Source organism: Lynx canadensis, chromosome F1 (assembly GCF_007474595.2).
Source record: "Lynx canadensis isolate LIC74 chromosome F1, mLynCan4.pri.v2, whole genome shotgun sequence".
NCBI classification, from domain to species: domain Eukaryota; kingdom Metazoa; phylum Chordata; class Mammalia; order Carnivora; family Felidae; genus Lynx; species Lynx canadensis.
Window position 1 is genome coordinate 47,550,476 of NC_044319.2, and position 15,315 is coordinate 47,565,790.

The 15,315-nt window shown below is 42.4% G+C and overlaps 1 long non-coding RNA gene across 1 annotated transcript; it reads right to left on the reverse strand.

Moving 5' to 3' along the window:
- Positions 1–336: 336 nt before the first annotated feature.
- Positions 337–14,077, reverse strand: LOC115505422. The gene is made up of 3 exons (XR_004343125.1): positions 13,821–14,077; positions 1,104–1,233; positions 337–686 (listed from the first exon to the last, which is right to left on the reverse strand). It is a non-coding gene; the product is annotated as an uncharacterized LOC115505422 (long non-coding RNA).
- Positions 14,078–15,315: the final 1,238 nt, after the last annotated feature.

Consider the following 15,315-nt stretch of genomic DNA (forward strand, 5'->3'; position numbering starts at 1 on the left):
GGCAGGTGGCTTGTCCTGCGGCACCGTCCCCTGCGCCTCCTGGGCCCTCAGCCGGGATTCAGAACCTGATGTCTTAAAGGATCCCACACCACATGGACCAGGTTCCGGGGTAGTGCCACTCTGCCCTGCCCATATGGCTGGTGCCGCCCGCAGGGTCTTTCGTCCTTGTTGGGGGCAATATACCCTCTTCCCACGGTACTGAAGGCAGGAGACCATTTGCTCACAGTGCACCCCTGAGATGGCTACCATGCCCCAGGGCTGGCTCCCCACCTCCCCAGGCCAGGCAGAGGCCTCGGTCAGGAAAAAAGTCCCGCACTTTTGAGAACTCCAGCCTTCAGCTCCTAAGGCCGTTCACAAAGTAGAAACTGGCACACTCTGTATTTCTCATCCCCCTGTCCAGGGTCGGGAGAGGTTTTTCTCTTGTACGAACAATACTGCAATCCACAGCTTCTCTTTCTCTCCCTTTTGTCTCTGGCAGAAGGGGTTCCCTCCCCTCCGTGCCCACACTGTTTGGTCTCCCCCAATTTGCATACACGCACCTCAGTCCCTCCAAGCTGTTTCCCTCCACCTGTGGACATTTTTCTGTCACTCTGCAGACTGTGTTGTGGGTTGACCTCAATACTGCCGTGTTGTGGGTTGAGGGAAATCCTGGTGCCCCTACTTCTCTGCCATCATAACTCTTCCTCCTTAATTTTTAAAACAATGACAGTATACCTATGAAATACAAAACCTAACCTTTGTCAATGCCCTCCAGCTAAAGACTACCAGGAACACACATCTAATTGGACAGATTGGGTTTATTACTCATTGCAGCAATAAATAAAACAACCAATGGGAAATTGATGGGCATCTCAGTCAGAAGATATTAGAAAGAACTAACAGGATTTAGGTTTATGTTAGGTGATTTTGAGGAGAATTTACGGCAGCCGTGCTTTGTTTTAGATTGGATGGGGTCAGTAAGCAGGGGTATTTCTATGAATGGATACCTTAAATTTTATCTAGTATGAGGAAAGACTATACTGAGGCTAATGATGCAACTGATATTAAAAAGAGAGAGAAGAAGAAAAGAAAGAGAGGGAAAAACAAAAGCTGTGGTCACTCACTCAGCCAGGACGTGACTTTTCTTGTGGTATGGACGATGTTCATGTTTTTTATTCAGACATCGTTGTGGGTGGGCTCGTTCCTGCCTTGATCCATCATGGTCACAGACTGACTCTGTCTAATTTTGATATTCTGTGAAATTTTGAAACAGACCCAAAGAACACCAAGGTCAAGCCGGGAATTCTTGAGCAGCCCAAGGAAACACAAAGACCTAGCTGATAGCACCAGGGCCTGCCTTTCACATTCGATTAGAAGGCACAAAATACATGAAGAATAAAATACACCTGACAAAAGTCACTACCAACCCAGTTTTTAAATTAATGAACTAAGACTTGAAAGTAGCTTCCTTAATCTGTAAAAGGGTGCCTGTGTCCATTTCCTTTTGCTACTGTAACAAATTACCACTAATCTAGTGGCATGAACAACAGAAATTTATTACCGTACAGTCGGAAGTCTGCTATGGGTCTCACTGGGTTAGATTCAAGATGTCAGCAGATCTGCTCCTTTTGGATGCTCTAGGGGAGACTTTCTTTCCTTGCCTTTTTCAGCTTTTTGAGGCCACCCACATTCCTTGCTCCTGGCCCCTTCCTCCATTTTCAAATCCAGCAACAGAGCCTAGGAGTCTTTCTTATGCTGCCTTCTTTCTTGTTGTCTCCTCTGCCTCCCTCTTCTTCTGACAAGGATCCTGTGATTTTAGTGAGCCTATCTAGATAATCCAAGATAATTTCCTCATCTCAAGGTCATCTGACTATCAAACTTAATTTCCCTTCCCATGTAACCTAACATATTCACAGGTTCCAGGAATTAGGATGTAGACATCTTGGAGGAAGGAGGGAGGAGGGCAGGATCGGACATTATTCTGCCTACTACAGCACCTTAAAAAGCCCGCAGCAGATGTAAAAAAAAAAAATTTTTTTTACATCAGGACAAAGAATGCCTATAATCACTGCTTTAGTTCAACATTGGAATAAAGGTTTTCAATTTGTCACTGCAATGTTTCTCGGACTACACCACATTGCCATGGCTAGTTTCTAAAATGCAAGCAATGGTCCCAATAACAATCTACTCACAGTTGCACACAACCTGAGAACACACATTTTCAGTAAGATCTAAGTCAGGGCTAGCAAATGCATAGCACCACACCTCCCACTTGACTCCTCAGCCGCTGGGGGATGTTATTCACACAGCCCTGTACTCTCTCCCATGGATCAGGGACAAAGACACAGAGTCCTCTGCAATATATCATTTGCAGCAACCACAACCTGTGGATAAGGGCTGGAACATGAAATGAAATCTATTTGCCCATCCTGATCTAGACGAGTAAACCCTGATATAAAGGATGAGAAGAGTCAGCTGCTTTTGTTCTAAACCTCACACAGCAAAGTGGGAGTGGGAAGTTTTACAACCAGATTTAACTTCCTAAAGATGTCACAGATCTTCAAATTGGTATTTAATAAACCTCTAAGGGCAGTGGAATAATATTCCCTAGACTCATTTTATTCTTTATGCAAAAAGAGCAACCCCAAATTGCAGCATAGCCTGCTTAAGCTAGCATCTTTTCTATATATATAAATATTTATATATATATTAAACCTTTTTCCTTAATGTCTAAGGATTAGACACCAGGGTAAAGGTATTACAAGACTAGTTTATTTTTATTTTTATTTTTCTTAATTTGTTAATTTATTCTTGAGAGACAGAGTACAAATGGGGGAGGGGCAGAGAGCAAGGGAGACACAGAATCTGAATCAGGCTCCAGGCTCTGAGCTGTCAGCACAGAGCCTGACGTGGGGCTTGAACCCTGTGAGATCATGACCTGAGCTGCAGTCAGACACCCAACCAACTGAGCTACTCAGGCTCACCACAAGACTAGTTTATTAAGGTAACTAGCTAATATAAGATGCTAATAGCTCAATTATGAATACTTGATCTTATTCATAAGGAAAACAAATTGAAAAATTCAGGCAAGGGCGCCTACATGGCTCAGTGGGTTGAGCGTCCAACTCTTGGTATCGCCTCAGGTCATGATCTCACAGTTTCCTGAGTCTGAACTCTGAGTTGAGCTCCATGCTGACAGTTCAGAACCTGCTAGAAATTCTCTATCTCCCGCCCCTCTCTCTGCCCCTCTCCCACTCATACTATCTCTGTCTCTCTCAACATAAATAAACTTAAAAAAAATAATAAAATAGAGATAATAACAGTATACTTCCTAGAATCTAGTTCCCCTCAAATCTGTGTACTTTCTTTCTGAGAAGCCTGAAACTCACTAATGAATTTATGAAAATAGAGACTGTTTTATTACCCAACTCTGTGGTATAGTTCTTTTCTTTTCTTTTCTTTTCTTTTTTCTTTTCTTTTCTTTCTTTTTTCTTTTCAAGTAGGCTTCACAGCCTGTGTGGAGCCTGGTTCAACGGGCTTGAACTCATGACCCTGAGATCAAGACCTGAGCTGAAATCTGGAACAAGATGCTTAACCGACTGAACCACCCAGGCACAAGTGTTGTATAGTTTTGCAATAATAACTTCCTCCCAATAGATCTGTTTTTTTCCCTTACGATGATATTGATATATACTGAGTCTTAAACTATGATCAAGTGGGAGAAAATCCATAGAGCATCCTCAGAGGTACTTTTACACACTGACTGTCACATACCACTCGGGGGGGGGGGGGCGGAGAGAGGGGGCACCTGGGTGGCTCAGTCGGTTGAGCGTCCGGCTTCGGCTCAGGTCATGATCTCACAGTTCGTGGGTTCGAGCCCCATGTCCGGCTCTGTGCTGACCGCTCAGAGCCTGAAGCCTGTTTCAGATTCTGTGTCTCCCTCTCTCTGACCCTCCCCCGTTCATGCTCTTTCTCTGTCTCAAAAATAAAAAAGATAAACATTAAAAAAATTTTTTTTTAATAAAAAAAGAGAAAGAGAGAGATTCCATTTCTGAAATTGCTCTGGCAGAGCCTAGCTTTGTAGAACCACCTTACCTCAGGGTAAGAAAACCCCTAGACAGGGTGGATAAAAATTTAAATTTCTCATAGCTGAGTACAGGTAGGTAGAGTTTCCACAGAATGATAGAGACTTTCTTTGGCTCTTCCCTTCCCTAAGTCTAGGAAGTTTTGGCAAGTTAGAAAATAGGATAGTAATCACAGCAGTCAGACTAACCTTTTTTCTGTAGACGTAAGTTGGTTTATCACTCCTTTGCATAAAGCCATCCCATTGCTACCCATCACATTAAGGGGGAAAAAAAGCAAACTACTCGGCAAGACCTATCAGGCATTTCCTGAGCCAGTCCCTGACTACTTCCCTCTCTAACCTCCTACCATTCTACCACCTGCTCAATGGACTAGCCTTTCTGCTTTCCCTCTAACAGGTGAAACTAATTCATGCCTCAGGACCTTTGCACTTGCAGTGTTCCTTCCTGAAACAATCTTCTCTGAGATCTTCACATGCCTTATTCTTTCACATCATTTGTGTCACTCCTCAAATGTCACTCACTGAGTTTCTTCCTGACTTCCTAGCTCAGAGATCCCTTCTATTTTCTTCATAGCACTTATTACTATGTACTTGCACATTCTGTCTATTCCGCTGAAATGTAAGTTTCAGAACACAGGGAGGGACCAGACACCCGAATAGTTCCTAGTACTCAGTGCACGCTTAATCAATGTGGGTTAGGTGCTTAAAATAAGTGCCATTTCCTTAGAAAAAAATAAGTCTGGTGGTTTGTGCAAATGTCTCTCCCTTTTAGGTCAGTTTCCTACTCCCTAGATTAGGTTCTGACCCTCTAAAATCACATCAACCCCTTATCTCACTTCCCCAACCCTACTGGTTCAGGTCACCCCACAAGTCATTTGGGAAATGGCCAATGCCCCTTTAACGTGGTATGCCTGAATTTTGACATCACAAGAACTGCCTTTCTCCAAGAAGCGACCGTGAGTTAAGCAAGGAAACATAAAGCAAGATGTGATACAATGTAAATGTGGGGTTTTAGGCATGTTTGGATGTTACTGCTTATATAAAAGCTTTTCTTCCTTTAATAAAAATAATACTTCAATATGGGAACTCTAAACAATATATTAGCCAAAAGAAGAAAATAAAAGTTGATCATGATTCTCTTAATCAGAGAGCCACTGTTGAAATCTTGGTATTGTATATGTATACCTTTGTTTTCTATTTATGCATATACTCGACATCTACCTTTGTAAGCTACTTTATTTTAATCTAACAATATATAATGAGTATTTTTATGCCATTAATTATTTTTCCATAGCTTGATTTTAATTACTTTGCCAACAAACATGTATTGATCTTAAATGGATTATTGTCCTTGAGCAAAGCAGGTGGGATTCTCTGGGGTCCAGCTTTTTACTGCCACCTCCTCACGGAGAAATGGCAACATCAGGCCAGTTGTTTTGGAAGGCAAAAGAACACGAAGATCAAGATTTGGGGGAACTAAACATTAATTTTAGTTCTATTAAGAGTTCCAAGATGAGGCTTGACAAAACACAGAAGGAGTCCATCCAGAATAGGTAACCAAGACTCAAAATACTTCTTGATTAAAATAGAACTCATCTACCAGAATCATGTTAAGATCAAGAGCAAGACAAAAAGGACATTAGAGGGAAAATGGGAAAGGCGGGGGGCGGGGGGGGGGGGCGCGGAGAGTAGGAGACACAACAGAAGTGTGATCTCCGTAGGAGAGTAAAATCCATTGTCCAGAGCCCCAAACCAGAAGAAAGACTCATTGGAGGTATGATAGGTGAGCAGAACCCAGAGGGCCCAGTGACACAGTAGCCGCAAAGGGCTTAAAATGGGGACGCTTGCTGTCAGGCAGGACCCACAAAAGAAGGTTCAGTGCAGATCCGGTGGTAGATGTGGGTACAGCAGGAAAATAACGACGTCTGGGTCTGAGAGAAGGGAGAGGCCTGTGGACTTCAGGAGGCATAGGTAGTAAGTTCCTCAAAGACAGCACTGAATTCTTCAGCCACGTGCCCAGGTTCCACCAGTAGGACTACCAAGAACATAGATGAGAAAAGAGAAAACTTCACTGTTGTTACAGCAGGAGGGTCAGTGTGGAAAGGTTATGCCTTGCCTTCTGGCATTTAGCAAAGCTTTATGCAAGCTCCAAGCTCTATGTTACAGGTGCTCAGGTTGGTTAGGGAGAAACAGGAAGAAGGATACAAAAACATTATGTGCCTGAAAACAAATGCCCTGAAAGCCTCACAGAGCCTCTGTGTGGGGTTCTCAGGTGAAGGCAGTAGGATGTCTTTCTCTGACTTTGAATGCTACATTCTTTTCCGAGTTACCCAAGCAGCTGGCCTTGATCCCTAATACCTTTTAGAATGTATGTGTTTACTCACAAGTGCCTGTCTCTTCCTGGAGACTAGATAGGAGCTCCCGGGAAACGGCATGTGACTACACACTGAAATGCCCCTCTTGCCTCAGCTCTGAGGATCTGTTGCTGGATTCACTTTGTCTCAGTCTTTTCTTTTTTCTTTTTTTCTAACGTTTATTTATTTTTGAGAAAGAGAGCATAAGCAGGGGAGGAGCAGAGAGAGAGGAAGACACAGAATCCGAAGGAGGCTCCAGGCTCTGAGCTGTCAGCACAGAGCCCAATACACGGCTCACACCCAGGAGCCGTGAGGTCATGACCTGAGCTGAAATCAAATGTTTAACCGACTGAGCCACCCAGGAGCCCCTGTCCGAGTCTTTTTTATGAGGAGAAAGCCAGACCCCCCCGGAGGCGGCTTAGTCCTTCAGGTAAACAGACTTTGCCAGCCCAGTTTACCAAGCACACCCGGATTTCCTCTTCACCTGGCCTCCCTACTAACAGGTCCCCCACCCCTGTGCTCATGTATCCTCTGCCCCCACATGCGTTGGAACCATAACAAAGATTAAATAGCACTGGGGTTGTTAATGTGAACTCAACCACAATAGATGACAATGGGTCAAGGAGAAAAGTTGAAAAGCAGAGATGTCAACCAAGATAACTTTGCCTATGTGTTCAAATGGAATAATTGGAACACCTATTTTCTCTTGCTTCAGGAAAGCCCGTGGCCCTACCGTCTCTCTACAGAAATGCTTATTTCTCACTCAGTCACATCCGGCTCAAACTTTCTGTATTGTCTCAATTCATCCCATGTTTGGAACATCTTGCCACACAGTACCAGGAGCACTTTTTGCACACTGTATCACCTCATGTTGGGCATTACCTCCGATCTGTTCGCGCCCCCAAATGCCACCAACAGAAGGTGGCATATGGAGCAGATTTTAAGTATAAATTTCAAGTCATGGGAAGAGTCTACAGTACATCGTTGCCAATAAAGTCAAATAGTAAATTCGATTCTTGGAGCATTTTGACTGCTTTTCCACCTACTTTTCTCTCAGGTCTCCTTCCCGAGAAGAGCCCATCATATTGTGACCTCCCTCCTGCTCATCTCTGACCTCCTCTTCTTCCTCAAGTTGCTCTTACCTCTTCTGGCAGAGCCATTTCATTGTTCACCATTTTGTTGTTACACACTTTCCAGATCAAAACCTTAAAACTTTCCCTTCCTCCTCTAAAGCAGCCTCCGTGGTATTATCCTCAGACATAACAAGTCTCTCTCTCTCTCTCTTTTAGCAAGTATCTCCATAAGAGCAACTCTAGCACTGGTTATTAAAAGAACATTTTGTTATCCTGCCATAGCCAGAAAAGAAGAGAATGTTTGGAAATCCTCTAAACCTAAGGTTGTATTCTTTGGAAGAAAAAATATTTATTACCCTTCCACCCCAGCCTCTCCTGGGGTCACAATGAATGACCCTCAAACCATCACGGCAACGCAGAATCCAGCTCTGGAGGGGAAGGCACACCTCTGGGTGTGACGCCATGTGTAAGGAAAGGTGGAAAAACAAGAGGGAAGGTGCATCTGGACACGACAAAATATATGCATCCAAAGCTCCACGAAACAGCATGAAACCCAGTCTTGCTGAAATAAAATCCCATCTGTCCCACACAATCATTTTCCCCTTGTTAAATAAGATGCCAAGTTACTTTCACCAGATTGGCATTTGGCCTATTCGAGAACAAACAGGAGAAACTCCCTAAGTTTGTTTCTGGATATGAACAATGGTGATTGCTGCCGTTGTTTGTGGAACCTCCCTGTCAAAGCAGCTGAGCGATTGGCAACACGCGGGCATGGGAATGGCAGAGCGGGGCCCGCCAGTATCTATTGCAGTCATTTGCCAGGATAATGTGGGCTTGTCAATTACGCTGTCAGGCAGCAACTTATGTTGAACTTGAAACAGTAAATGTCATACAAAAGCATAAGTGATTTATAGATGAGAGTACAGGAGCACTTAAAATCTGCAATGTAATGAAATGAGATACCAACAGATTGCATGTTTTGTGGTTATTACCACAGAGGGGGGAAAAAACCCTCTAGAAAAGAAATAACTATTTGAGAGCAATCAGCTCCGAAGCGCGAACCACTTCCCACCTCACCCCCTCTCCCAATTCTTGGAACATTCAGTCGATCTATCAATCTGACTAACTAATAATGCCTTGGTACTTTACTTTAAGTAACAAAAGCTACAGCACTCAAATCAAAAGTCTGCTCTCCGGTGCACTTTGCAGCCTCACAATACACCATGTGACAAAATGCAAAAGGCCTTGCTAAAGGCAAGGGGAAAAAAAAAAAAAAAAAAAAAAAAAAAACAGAAAAATTCAAGGTAGGTCATAAGCTAGAGCTAAACTGACCGTTCACAGGGTGACCTATTTTGAAACAGCCAAGCTTCCATTTGTTTTTTGAGGCTTGCCCTTTGAAACCACATTGTTACATTGAAATGTTTGCTTCTGTTGCTAGGTCTGCTTGCAAGAACAAAACAGGTTCCGAGACAAGAAATCTGAAATTGGTCGCACAACTCGCTCTTATCCTCCGTTGCCGGCTCTGCAATTCCATCCTGGAGGCCGCTCTGACCTGTGCTTCCATTACTTCCCATCTGCTGACAGGACTTCAGTCTCTCTCCCATCTCCCTCTCTCCCAGCTCCCCTGTCCATTGCTCTTGGCTTTGTTTTCAGGATCCCGATGGGGATTCTAACCAGTTTCCATAGCTATTTGACCCCCTTGACTCGGCTTCTTGCACTTGGCTTACATATTTTATCCTCCCTGTCCTGTCTACACCTCCATGCTGCCTGAGCTATTTCCTGTCTTGCCCTTTTGCCTTGTAGCCTTCCTATTGTCTCGGCTACCTTTTAAATCTTTACCGCTCTTTTTCCTACAGTACTTTTACTGTGGCTCCTTTAATGATATGTTCTCATAACACAGTCCACAAGCTAGCCACCAAACTTTCAATACAAAAAGCTCACCTCCCCAATGCACAGTCAAAATTTCTGGCCTCCCCTGCCCAGTCTACCTTGACACTTTTACAGGAAGCCAGGATACTTCTGCTCAGGCAGAAACTCATCATCCATAATGAAACGTAATACAGAACAATTCTAAATTATTCCTGCCCACCAGAAAGAGATGCTGTATTCTTTACTTAAAGAGATGGAAACCTGGAGCTTTCATACAAGCGCCAAGTATATTTTCTAGCCACAGATCTCAACAGTAATATTAATTATTGTTACCAAATGAGGGAGCTCCATAGAGGATTTTCTTGAGGAAAGGGAAATGTTGGAGATTCCAACTTTGATTTTTTTATTTTTTATTTTTTTTAATTATTATTTTTTTAACGTTCATTTATTTTTGAGACAGAGAGAGACAGAACGTGAACAGGGGAGGGGCAGAGAGAGAGGGAGACACAGAATCCGAACAGGCTCCAGGCTCTGAGCTGTCAGCACAGAGCCCGACGCGGGGCTCGAACTCATGGACCGTGAGATCATGACCTGAGCCGAAGTCGGTTGCTCAACCGACTGAGCCACTCAGGCGCCCCCCCAACTTTGGTTTTTAATTCTTCCCTTGCCACGGTGATCGCAATATCAGAAGTTTATGAGGTGGGGTAGTCTTTAGCACATCCTTTTTTGTGTGCTTTTATATTGGGATAAACTGACTGACCACCATGTCTGTATATCTTACAGTTGAACCACCATATCTCAGTATATCCTATGTTTCTTTTTTTCATTTAAAAAATGTAAGTGGGGTCATTTTCCCTAAGGAAAATGGAAATCTCTTTTTTCAAATGTAAGTGCTCTGTTCTGTTTGGCATATACTGCTACATTCCTTGGCATCATCAACAAGGAAAACTGGAATATAAACTCTAGGATTACATATAATGAGCCATTATCTCTCAACTCCTACACTGTGCCCTTATCATAAGGGAGGTTCTGCTGAGAGGCACATTAACTCCTTTATTTATCACTGAAACTCAATCCTGATGGGTTTATATTTAAACATGACTAAGTACAGTGGGGAATGTAAGACTGAAATGGTTCATGACTCCTTGTAGTTTACTTTCTTAAGCAGAATGATATCACACATATAGAAAGAGATAACTACTATGCAAATAAAAAATGAATAAAGGACATTCACGGATAAGCTCTTCAGCAGAGATAAACATCCTGAATTCTTTCACCAAGAAAATTACCTAAAGTGGGAAGTGTATCTAAAATCAGACATAACAATTCAGACTCCATTCTACCGCTACTGGCTGGGAAAACCTGGACAAGTTATTTAACTTCTAGGAACTTCTTTTCTTCTCATCTGGTAAAAAGGGATAATCTCTAATCTCTTCAAAATTAAAATGAATTACATAGATAAAAGCCTCCGTAAATGCTGGTCCCTTTTCCCTCGTCCATAGATGCTATTCAAGATTCTCATCAAACTATCCCTCCTAGAGATCACTCTCCAGAATATTGGCCCAGACTGACACCTCCCTAGAACTTTTGCACTTGGCTGTTCCCTGTGCCCAGAAGGCTCATCCCCAAGATCTTCTCCTGACTAACTCCCCATTATTCACTTTCAGCCCATTTCTGGCCACCTCAGAGATGTCTCCCATGTTGCACACTCTCTATCCCATTACTGTTTTACCATCTTTGTGGCACTTACTGCTACATGAACTCCTCTTATTATCTGTTCGTTTCACAATTTATTGATCAGTCTACACACACACACAGAACAATCTTCACGGAAGGAAGGAACCTGAGCACCTAGTTCACTGCCAGATCAACATAGTGTTTATACTCGACCCTGAAAACAATGAAGAGCCAAGTCAGTGAAGACAGTGAGGGTTATCATCTCAGATCACACTCTGGCCACAGAGTGAAAAATGGAAGGCTCTGGAAAAGGCAAACTTATGGAGATGGTAAAAAGATCAGTGGTTGCCAGGACTTGGGAGGAAGGAGAGATGAATAGATGGACCACAGAGGATTTTTAGTATGACAAACTTTCTGTATGATACTATAATGGTGGATACACTGTCATTATCCATTTGTCAAAATCCATAGGATGTACAACACCAAGAGCGAACCCTAACATAAACTACGAACTTTGTATGAAAAGAATGTGTCAGCATTGCTTCATCATTTGTAACAAATGTGCCACTCTAGTGAGGATGTCGTTAGGGGGAGAGGGTGTACTTGTGTGGGGGAAGGGAGTATATGGGAACTCTATATTTTCTGTGCAGTTTTGCTGTGAACCTAAAACTGTTCTACAAAATGAAGTCTTTTTTTTTTTTTTTTTTTTTTTAATGGATTGAAGAAAGCAAAACTTTAGACAGGGAAATGGGAATAAGACTGGAATAATCTAGGGACACCTGGGTGGCTCAGTCGGTTAAGCATCTGACTCTTGATTTAGGCTCAGGTCATGATCTCACAGTTAATGAGTTCAAACCCTGAATCAGACTCTGTGCTGATAGTACAGAGCCTACTTGGGATTCTCTCTCTCCCCTTCCTCCCTGCCCCTATCCTACTTGCTCTCTCTCAAAATAAATAAATAAACTTAAAAAAAATTGGAATAATCCAGGTAAGATAGGACAAAGACCTAACCTACAGCTAGACTCCCATACAGGCTAGGGTTTATGTCCTTTTGGTGTGTAAATGTTCCTCTCAAGCAGAACACCTTGACAGGGAAACAATCCCAAGAATGCGATCCTTCTGGCATCTAGTATAATGAGTCTATTACCTACACTGATCTATCTCTTTTGCTTTTTTTAGTTAAAATATATACATATATATTAATTTAAGCAGCCAGTCCCTATTAATAGGCTCTTAAGCAGTTTATAGTCAACTAAATCCCAAAGATATTTTACATAATAATATACCATCAAAATACATTTTCTCCATCTTCTATTTTCAAAAATCTTTGTTGGTTTCAAGCCAATCTGCTTGGCTATCATGATTGTTTTGATTCCTCATTTATTCAACATAATATCAGGTTCATCTGTCTCTCGAGTGGGTCACCCACATATTTTATAAGCATGCCTTCTATATTTTTATCCCATTGCAGCAAATGATTCTTTTAAAAAAAATTTTTTTTCCAACGTTTATTTATTTTTGAGAGACAGAGAGAGCCAGATCGTGAGCGGGGGAGGGCCAGAGAGAGAGAGGGAGACACAGAATCCGAAGCAGGCTCCAGGCTCTGAGCTGTCAGCACAGAGCCCGACGCGGGGCTCAAACTCACAAACCGTGAGATCATGACCTGAGCCGAAGTCAGATGCTTAACCGACTGAGCCATACAGGCGCCCCTGCAAATGATTCTTTATAAGCAGCCGGAGAGTGGAGGGATATATACAAAGCCTAACAGTGCCCTTTACCTCTCATCTCAAGCTATGTTCTATACACTAAATTCCAGGGTAAGCAAGAAGCTGCCACGAATTTCTGTGTTTCTTTATGGAAAACACTTGTGAAAAATTGACGATTGGAAGGCTAAGAGGTCCCGATGGGACAAATCTAGAGAACTTCATCCATTTTTATATAAATGCATTAATCTAATCACTGTCATTTTAGTTGTCGAATCACATTTCTCCATCTGGTCCACAGGCCATCAGGAAAGAACTCCTGGTTCTGGGGGCTGTGTTGAAGCTGGATTGCACGGCTGACTCTGCATGCCTGCTGCACCCTGGCCCCATTCTAGGTGGACACAGCACTGATTAAATCCCTGCCCTCATCAAGCCTACTCCTAAGAGAAGTGACATTCTAGTGGTACCTGAACATTCTAACCTTTGCCATAAACTTCAGGTTATTCTATTTATTAGTCTTTCTTAGAGGATTTTCAGGTCAGGATGCCTTTAAAAGTCTATGCCTCTTCTAGATATTGGTCCTTAATTTCTTACCCCTTCTAGTTTTATACGTGCCCTCTTCAGATTCTGAGCTCGACAGACTAATTCTGAGATGGAGGCATTTACTTGTTTACATGCCTCCCTGTCTGCATACTGCTCCTGACCACAGCTGGGGACAGACGGATTCACTTCCAGTCCTGGCTCTTCCGCTTATTGGCTGTTATTTGGGTGAATTACTCAGCCTCTCACAGCCTTTTTTCATCTGCAAAGTATAGATTACCAGACATACTGTAGAGCTCTGTTGTAAAGCGTAAATGAGCTAATGAATATAAAACACTCAGCAAAGTGCCCAGCATGTAGGAATCCCTTAGCATTTATATACACAAAGCCTAATGCTCTTGATTTATGCTCTCGTTGTGAATTTCTGACAATGTCATCAGATCTCTTTTTTTTCCTGAAATTTTAAATTTGTGTTCTCACTTAAATGTCCCTTATTGCAGGATATCATGGATTCCTCTAGCCCAGGTAGCCACTGTCTCACCTGTAAGGATGTGGGCTCCATGAGGACCAGGGGCTCGCTTTTCTATCTTGTCCAAAACAGCATCTCCAGCAACTCGGGTAGTTCCTGGTACATAAAAAGGCACGCAAATATTAAATGAAAGAACTGATCCCATTTAGGAAACATGTGCCTGCTCTCCCTTACTCTACCAATACTAACTCAGGGATGACAAGACACTGTCTCAATTCCCATTAATTATAAATCACTAACCACATTTTCTTGTCTGTCAGAATTAAGTAATGAAAATTCTCCTCATCGATGCTTTGCATTTTGAGTGATGACACTGTCATTTTATTAGACATAGAAATAAACTATGTTCTTCTTGAAAGCTGAACACACACTCAAAACTGTTCTCGTGGCTGTTATGTTACGTTTGCAAAAGACTTCGATGGTTGTTGCCACACAGATATGTTTGAACAAGAAAATATAGGACCATGTTATATATAGTAGTTTTGATCTCTTCCTGACATATGTTAAAATCTAACAGTGATAGTATACTGAGTAAGCATAAGGCCACATAGGCCTACTAGAAGTATGAATAGTATAACTCTACAGATTATTCAGCTGGGAAGTTCTTAAGTGTTTAGTGAGAATCCACTATGTGGACAGCACTATAGAAGTTACCAAAATAGTATCAAAAACACATCTATTCAGGGACCCCTGAGTGGCTCAGTTGGTTAAGCGTCTGACTTCAGCTCAGGTCATGATTTCACGGTTTGTGAGTTTAAGCCCCACATCGGGGTCTGTGCTGACAGCTCAGAGCCTGGAGCCTGCTTCGGATTCTGCGTCTCCTTCTCTCTCTCTCTGCCTCTCTCCCACTTGTGCTCTGTCTCTCTCTTTCTCTCAAAAATAAATAAAATGTAGGGGCACCTGGGTGGCTCAGTCGGTTGAGCTTCTGACTTCAGCTCAGGTCATGATCTCACGGTTCATGGGTTCAAGCCCCGCATCGGGCTCTGTGCTGACAGCTCAGAGCTTGGAGCCTGTTTTTGATTCTGTGTCTCACTTTCTCTCTCTGCCCCTCCCTTGCTCACGCTGTCTCTCTCTGTCTCTCAAAAATAAATAAATGTAAAAAAAATTTTTTTTGAATAAATAAAATGTAAAAAAAAAAAGAAATTTTAAAAACACATCTATTCAAAGAGTAAAACTCTATATTAAAACATACAAATGACACTCCAACTAAATAAATCTGAGAAACCCAGGACTTCCTCTCTTCTCGGATTCCAGTTTTACACCACAGTCTATTCTAAGGTACAGTGACAGTGGTAGGTTTTATAAAAACCTACAATCTACAATCCACACAGTCCAACCCAAACATAGATCTCCTTGGTTCATTTCCATTTTCCTGTGATGAAAAGAAAACACACAAGGTGAATTCTTCAGAAGCAATATTGCAAGCATCACTATCTGAGGGATAAATTGTTAAGAGAATCAGGGGTTGGGAACAGGCTAGCAATGGCCTGAGAGACATTTACGTATC